Here is a 7,763-nt window from a genome sequence, read left to right on the forward strand (position 1 = left end):
CCTTCCACCGTCCCAGGCTGCTCCAACCTGGCCTTGGAAACTTAGAGGGATCCAGGGGCAGCCACAGCTGCTCTGGGCACCCTGTGCCAGGGCCTGCCCGCCCTCCCAGGGAACAATTCCGTCCCAATATCCCGTCTAAATCTACCCTTTTCCAGCTTAAAGCCATTCCCTGTGTCCTGTCCCCCCATGCCTTGTCCCCAGTCCCTCTCCAGCTCTCCTGGAGCCCCTTTAGCCTCTGGAAGAGGCTCTGAGGTCTTCCCGGAGCGTTCTCCTCTCCAGCCTAAACTCACCATCACATTTTCCCCACTGCTCTCCCATCCCCACGGCTCTGGGCAATGCTTTGTTCTTCCATCAGCACAAGTTTAATTCATCACAGTCATTCACGCTGAGCAGTTTTCCCAGTTTTGCTCCCCTCCATCTATCTCCCTTTCCCAGAGGAGGATGCTCTGTACCCATCCCACCCTCTGGAAGCTGCTGGCCTCCTGCTCCAAGCTCTGTCTGCTCGAAGGGTCCTTTGCATGACCCAGAATGAGCTCATCACCCCCTGCCATCACCTTTTAGCAGCAGGACAAGGGGAAATAGTTTTAAACTGAAGGAGGAGAGATTTAGATCAGGAATTAGGCAGACTTTTACAGTGAGGGTGGGCAGGCCCTGGCACAGGGTGCCCAGAGCAGCTGGGGCTGCCCCTGGATCCCTGGCAGTGCCCAAGGCCAGGCTGGACATTGGGGCTGGGAGCAGCCTGGGACAGTGGGAGGTGTCCCTGCCATGGCAGGGGTGGGATGGGATGGGCTTTAAGGTCCCTCCCAAGCCAAACCAGGCTGGGATTCTGTCTCTGGTGTTTATTTACTGGATACCTCAAGGATTCATGCTCTGTTCCCCTGTTACCCTGGAATGATGGATGCAGAACATCATCCTGTACGGCTGAAACTAGATGGGGAGTTGCCAGAAACACTTGAGGACAAATAAGCCATGAAAGGAAACAACTGATAATGAAAATACAGACAGGAACAAAACGAAAGACAGGTCAAAGATGTAGAAGCACAAACCAGTGATGAGCTGAAGCAAAAAGCAATAGGAAGAAAGTTGGGAAAGACTCCAAGACACCTTGACCATTCAATGTAGGAGCACTGTCTGTACTCAGGGTTTTGTTGGTAGATCCTTAGGAACAATATAACTTGGGATGATATATGTTGGGATATAGGCACCAGGAATAACTTTAGCTATTTTGTAACTGCAGGACAGTTTAATCTTTAAGAATATTGCAAGTTTAACCTTTTTTTAGTTTAGTCTTAGCTTTACTTTCACATTCCAGCTCTGACTTCACTGTTAAAAATAGCTCTTAATGGACGGGTCCTTGTAGCCATTATGATCCCACTCGGATCAGTCACATGGATTTGCTTCCAAAAATCAAAGCCTCTTAATGGCTTTTTGCCAACACTATTAAAGACTCCAAATACCAAATACTTTATACTGAAATTAAAAAAAAGAAAAAAATCCCACATAGAACAATTGCTGTTAAAAAGGCTTCTTTTGAAATATCTAATAATAATTTTTTGGATGTCTGTCTGACACAGTGTTGATTCTGAGTGATGATTTTTGCTCTTTTCTCTGTTGGGGATGGATCAAGCCTTGGAATTGTGTTTGTTCCCTCACAGCCTGTAAGCACTGCTGACAAGGAGAGTCAGACCAGTCCCAGCCACTCTTTGAGGTACTGCTTATCCAAATGCAGGGACCTGTGTGACCAAACAGAATCCTGGAATGGTTTGGTTTGGAGGGACCTTAAATCCCATCCAGTGCCACCCCCTTCCACCTTCCATGATCCCAGGCTGCTCCAAACCCTGTCCAACCTGGCCTTGGACACTGCCAGGGATCATGGGGCAGCTGCTCTGGGCAGCATCTTTGGAGCCAGGAGTGCCACTAAATCCAATCTGCCTTTAATGACTCTACAGAAGGTGCATGGTGCAATCTCCTGTTAAAAGTCCCTTTTGTTCCAAGCCATTTATTTCTGGGACAAAAATCTCAGAGGTAGAGCTCAAATCCTGCCATCAGGAAAAAAATCTGGATTGAAAAAAGTTAAATAACTAAACCACAGGAAACAATTCTTCACATTTATAAGGCACTTTCCGTTTCTACGACCTTCCTACACCTTTAATACTGCGAAGTTTGGAGAAATTAATGACATGTGACTTTTGACACGTGTCCAAAGGGCATATGGAGCACATTCCAAAGTGACCACACACAGACTGGCACCAGAGAGGAGCCAGCAGTGCTTTCCAGCTGTTCACAAATCAGAATTCCTGTCTCTGAAAGACATCAATCATCAGGGAACTCATCTGTTTGCCACTCCTGACATGATTTTTCCCTGCCTGCTTTAGGCTGTTTGGAAAGCTGAGACTTTGTGAGAGCTGTGCCAGGGTCAGCCCCAGGCAGGAGGAGGAGCTTTCCACAGAGAACTCTTGGCAGGGTTGGGCCTAAAGCCCAGATTTTCAAAGGGATTTTGCTGCCTGAAGGTGTAGTAAGGGCCCAGCAGGGTTTCCACACACTCCTAAGTTTTGGGGCTGTGAGCTCTGTGTTCAGCATGGATATTGGTATTACTTGATGCAGGTCCTTGTTTGTTTTGGGATACACCTAAAACATTACAAAGATGCTCCTGGTAGTAAATAATGAGCAGTTTAAGGATGATTGAAAGTATGAACTGCTTTGAAAGGTAAATTCTTAGTTCTGTTCTCCCACAGATACTGATAACATGGAACATTTTCTCACTGTACAGGAAAAGGGTGTTTGATGTCATTTCCAGCACACAGAGAGTGGGGAACATTTTCTGTTTGTTAAAAAACCCTTTTCCGTGGTTTGTAAAGATACTCAGATGTGGCACACATCAAAACCAGCATGTGGGGGTTGAGACTGGTGAGCAGACAGAGATTTACACCTGGTCATGTCCACTGCAGCTGGGAGAAGGAAGAAAATCCACAGGTCTGCAGTGTGCCTGCTGAAGCAGCCCCACTCCAGAGTGTAAACAGCTGGAGTGATTTCCAAGGCAAACATTTATCACTGATTAGGAAGGAGGAAAGCTGAATTTTGCCACTGTTCCTACATCTGGAAACTCAGAGTTAGGCTTAATATTTCACAGAATCACAGATTGATTGAGGCTGGAAAATACCTCCAAGACCACTGAGTCCAAGCTGTGAGCACCAGAGCAGCACTGGCTGGGTGACACTGCCCAGCTTAGGTCCTTCAGAGCCACTGTCTCCACTCAGCTGTCCTGGCCTCCCTCAGCAAGGGACTGGGCAAGAAAAGCCACAATTCATGAGTTCATGGAGTCATTTTCATCTGAAAAACATGGAGAGAACAGTCCCAGACAACTCTGCTGGTGGCTCTTCCCTAATATCCTTTCAGGCGACAAAGCTTTCCTCACACTGGGTGAAGCTTCAATGGAATCACAGAATGGTTTAGGCTGGAAAATCTCTGGGACCATCGAGTCCAGCTGCTCCCCCAGCACTGCCCCATGTCCCCAAATGCCACATCTACAAACAGTGGATCTAGGCTTCCCTCAGTCTGTAAGACAGCTGAGCTGTTGATTTAACAGAGCACATTTCAGCCTGTCAGACTGACAGTGCAGACTTGTGATATCCTGAAGGAGGGGGCCAATAACAGCACATTAAAATAATTTATTGAGGACTGTTTGAACTGGATTTTTAAGTGTTATTTATAGTCTTTATAATTACCATGTGGTTAAAAGGCTCAAGCCCTCCAAAGCTGTGGAAGTCTTTGATTTGAGTCTGCCAAGATGTCTTTTTCAATCATCAACAGGCAGAGTTCCTGCAATGGGATATCTGACAAGTCTAGGGAGGATTCATCATTACTCTATCACTAAATTCCCAAGTTCTTCCATCCAAACCTCTTCCATAACATAATGATCATCTGGCAGTAAGAGCAGCTCTGCTTGAATCCTTCAGCTTGATTGAGCAATCATCTGGAGGCCTGTTAGTTTTGTCTCATCAAAACCACTCCTGACACTCCCCCCTCCACCCATGAGTCCCTCTCACCTCCACAAAATCGGTTCACAAAAAGCCAGGTCTCCCAGCAGGCACCACAGGCAGGAGCATGGAACATCAGGATGGCTTCAGGCATCCATCCAGGCTGGAATCTGCCTTTCCCTGGAGTGTGACCTCCTCAAAAGCAAGCAAAGAAAGTTGTATTGCTAACAGATACGGGCATTTTATTATGTAAAATGATGTCCAGCATCCTGTCTTAGCACAGCAAGGTTAGCAAAAGTAAAACCTGAATTGCACAACTGTTTATAGCAAAATCTTCATGGTCCAATCACTCCTATCCACATTCAGAATACAAAGGCTGAATTCCATTTCTTTATCAAGCTTCTATATTTCCATTAATCCAATCCATTCCAAATTTAGCACTGAAGACAAAACTAGCAGATGCTAAATTCAAAAAAATAAATAAATTAAAACAAAGCCATTTCTTCATATTCCCAGGAGAAGTGAACTCCAGGGGGCTGAGTGTTTGTGCTGGTGGCACCTGGTTTAGAATTATAACACCGAGTAACGAGCTGTAATTAAATTTCAGTGAAGGCTGATATCAGTGACTTAATGGCAGGGATTTAATCAAGTTCCAGCGCTGTCTTCAGATGAAGAGTTGACCAATATGAACCTGCTTTATCATTTTATTCTTCTGTTACGATAGATAATGTGCCTTTTATAGGTGGTGAGAAATGATCTGCAGTTCTTGATGTGTACACACAGAGTTATCAGTTCATGCAATCTGAAGCCTTGGAAGTCTGGAGAAATTAAAAATTTCAAGTTCAACCAAAGCAATACATGCCCCAAATGCAACCTAAACCCAAATATAAAGCATGGGTTAGGTTTTAGGATCTCCTAGAAAGAGAAATCTGTTTTGGAACGGTCACAGAGGGCTATGGCCAAAACTACCCCGTAATAGTTACGAGCTGTAATTTGACATTTTAGATACACATTCCTCTTGCCAAGCAATATCATATTTTGGCTCTTGGAGGAGAAAATAAAGAGAAGGATGTGTCCAGGATGAGTAATTTAGTGCAATGTAATCAAGGCAAGCTGCCCCACAGACTGGGGACTGAATTAAAATTAGCAAGTCAGCGGTTTTGTCTTCTTAAATAAAAGTGTGTGCATTAAACAGGAGAAAAATTAGAAATAAAAATGGTTTTTTCTCATTAGACTTCTTTTCCATCTGAGCCCAAGTGTAGGCTTGTACTCCAAGAGCAGCTGATTTGAGGTGGGGTGGCTAAAGCAGTTACTGCTGTGAGCTGTGCTCCTTGCAGGTTTCCATCCCTGGAGACACATCCCAGTCCGGGAGGCTCCTGCTCCTCCTGTCCCTGTCCCCCAGCCAGCACAGTCACTGAATTCACTGATTCCACACTGCATCAGATGCGTGGAGCTGGCCAGGAGGCACAGGCAGATCCCAAACCTCGAGGGGGGATCCCTGGCAGCAGAGTGCAGCTGGCGGCTGGCACAGATTAATCCACCTGTAATTAGGAGTTCCTGAGCTCCCTGGGCAGGGAAATGCCTTGGAACTGGAGCAGTGAATTGCTGCCTCTGTGACTGTTCCAGCACCATTTCACTGAGCTGTGACACAAACACTGAGTGGCAAAAGGACTCTGTATTTGAGGATCTGGCCATCCTGGTTTTACTCAGTCTGAAGCGGTGAATAAGGCAAAGGGCCAATTTAGGGGCAATAATCCGTGGTGTCCAACCTCCAGGCAGGGATTCATTCCCATTCTTACCCAGCAGTTTGGGTGATTGCTGAGCCCTCAGCCTCACTGCTCCCACTGCACTCAACTCCCAGCTCCCTTTTTAGGGGTCTTTTCCCACCTGAAAATTCCATGGTTTTGGTGCAAACGCACCCACAGCAGCTGTAAGGCCGCTTCCTGTCACTCCCATGTGGGGACCCACCAGAGCTCAGATTCTGTGAGCTCTCTGCTCTAACTGCAGGAGGAAATGACCCAGATAGTTTTTATTATTGGCTTCTCTCACATTCTGGGTTTTAAAATTTGAATAATTTCCTTGGTTTGCTGTCAGCATTTATTTAAAGGCAAAGCACTCAGGGTAAGCACATGTTGTAAACCCTGACATGGATTTTTTAATGTTATTTAAGTGCTCATTCAGCCTTCTGAGAACACAGACCTGCAAATGTATTTGTTAAACACACTATTATTTTTAAGAAGTCTTATGGTATATTAAAAATTCATCAATATAAGCAAAAGAAAATAATTTAAACAATACATTTAGATACTTAAATTAACTTGCACCACAATTAAGTGAATATTTCTCAAATTATACCACATGCTGATGCAAATCACTCTTTCTATACAATAAATCAAATTTCAGCTGAAAAAGACTGATTTGCTGATCTTATGTGTTGCTGCGACTTCAAATTTTTATCCAAGTGTTTTTACCAGTTCAAGCAATGGAATACAACGAGCTGAAAGGGTGAAAAAAGCAAACCCTATTCCTTAGCTCCAGCACTGCTCATGGTTTAAGGGAATGAATGAATTTCTACAGAAAACTCTGCTCTCACAACAGCCAAAAATTGTGCCCATCTCATGTCAAGGATTATATTTTCCTATATTTTCAGGGGATCTGATTCTGTAAGAGCAATAAATCCTGGCTAAAAGAGTAATGCAGAATATGGCACAGTCAAGCCACATTTCCTCTCCAGGCAAAAGAGAAACCTGGAATCATTGTCCTGGAATGCACCGAAACCTCTCAGCAGGATTCCTGAAATATTCATGAACATTAAGGAAACAGCAAACTTTTGGGGAGTGTGCTATTTAGCTGGAACTTGCTATGTGCTGCCATGCTCTGAGCTCTAAAATTACCAAGGGAAGGCTTTTTGCAGAAAGTAAATGAAGTAACAAACACTTGGGAATTTTATCTCCCTGCTGCCACAGACCACACAGTGCTGAATAATTCAGCTCCTCAATTGCTCATCCTAACTGGGAAGATTCTTATGTGTTTGCTGGTGTAGATCAGCAGGGAGCTCAGAGTTTTAAGATGAGATTTACTAAGTGTGTAAATTCTTAGTAAATAGTAGAGGAAACACCAAACTGCCATTTACCAGCTGAATTTACATGAAGTGAATGACTAAATTTACATTCACCAGCTGATTTACAGGAACTTCCCCAACTTCTCCTGTGTTTTTGTTCCTTTTGGAAGGTTCAGAGGCAAATGCTTTTTGAAGGGGGAAGGAGGGAAAAAAGGAAGGAAAAAGGGTAATAAGGAAGGCAGGGAACTGCAGGTGGGGAACACACAACAGTGCAGAGGTTTCTGTCACCACTTCCCATCCCTCCCCTGCCTGGATGTGGATCTGGGGATTGGATTCTGGGGCTTAGGATCTCTGGATTGGATTCTGGGGCTCCGTGACTCTGGTGAGGCAAGTCAGGAACTCCCCCAGTGTGAATTAGTCGTATTGAAGGGGGTTTAGGAGTGTGGAAACAACAACTTCACATGAAATGCTAGGAATAAGAGACCTCTGTTGAAATGTTTATGTGTTTCACAAAGACATAAATATTTGGAGAACAGCAAAGGACACGGCTTGGCCTGGGCAGACTGAAAGCATTTACCTGATTAGTTGGCCCCAGTTGCAAAGACTTTTCCTTGGCAGCAGCCCCAGCTCTCCCCAGCCCTGGGCACAGGAGTGATCCCTGCTCCGTGCTTGTGAAGCCGTTTGTGGTGCTGCACAGGGAAACCAAGGCACGCTGCAGGGAAAGA

This window comes from Corvus brachyrhynchos, unplaced genomic scaffold, assembly GCF_000691975.1.
Source record: "Corvus brachyrhynchos isolate BGI_N302 unplaced genomic scaffold, ASM69197v1 scaffold280, whole genome shotgun sequence".
Lineage (NCBI taxonomy): Eukaryota > Metazoa > Chordata > Aves > Passeriformes > Corvidae > Corvus > Corvus brachyrhynchos.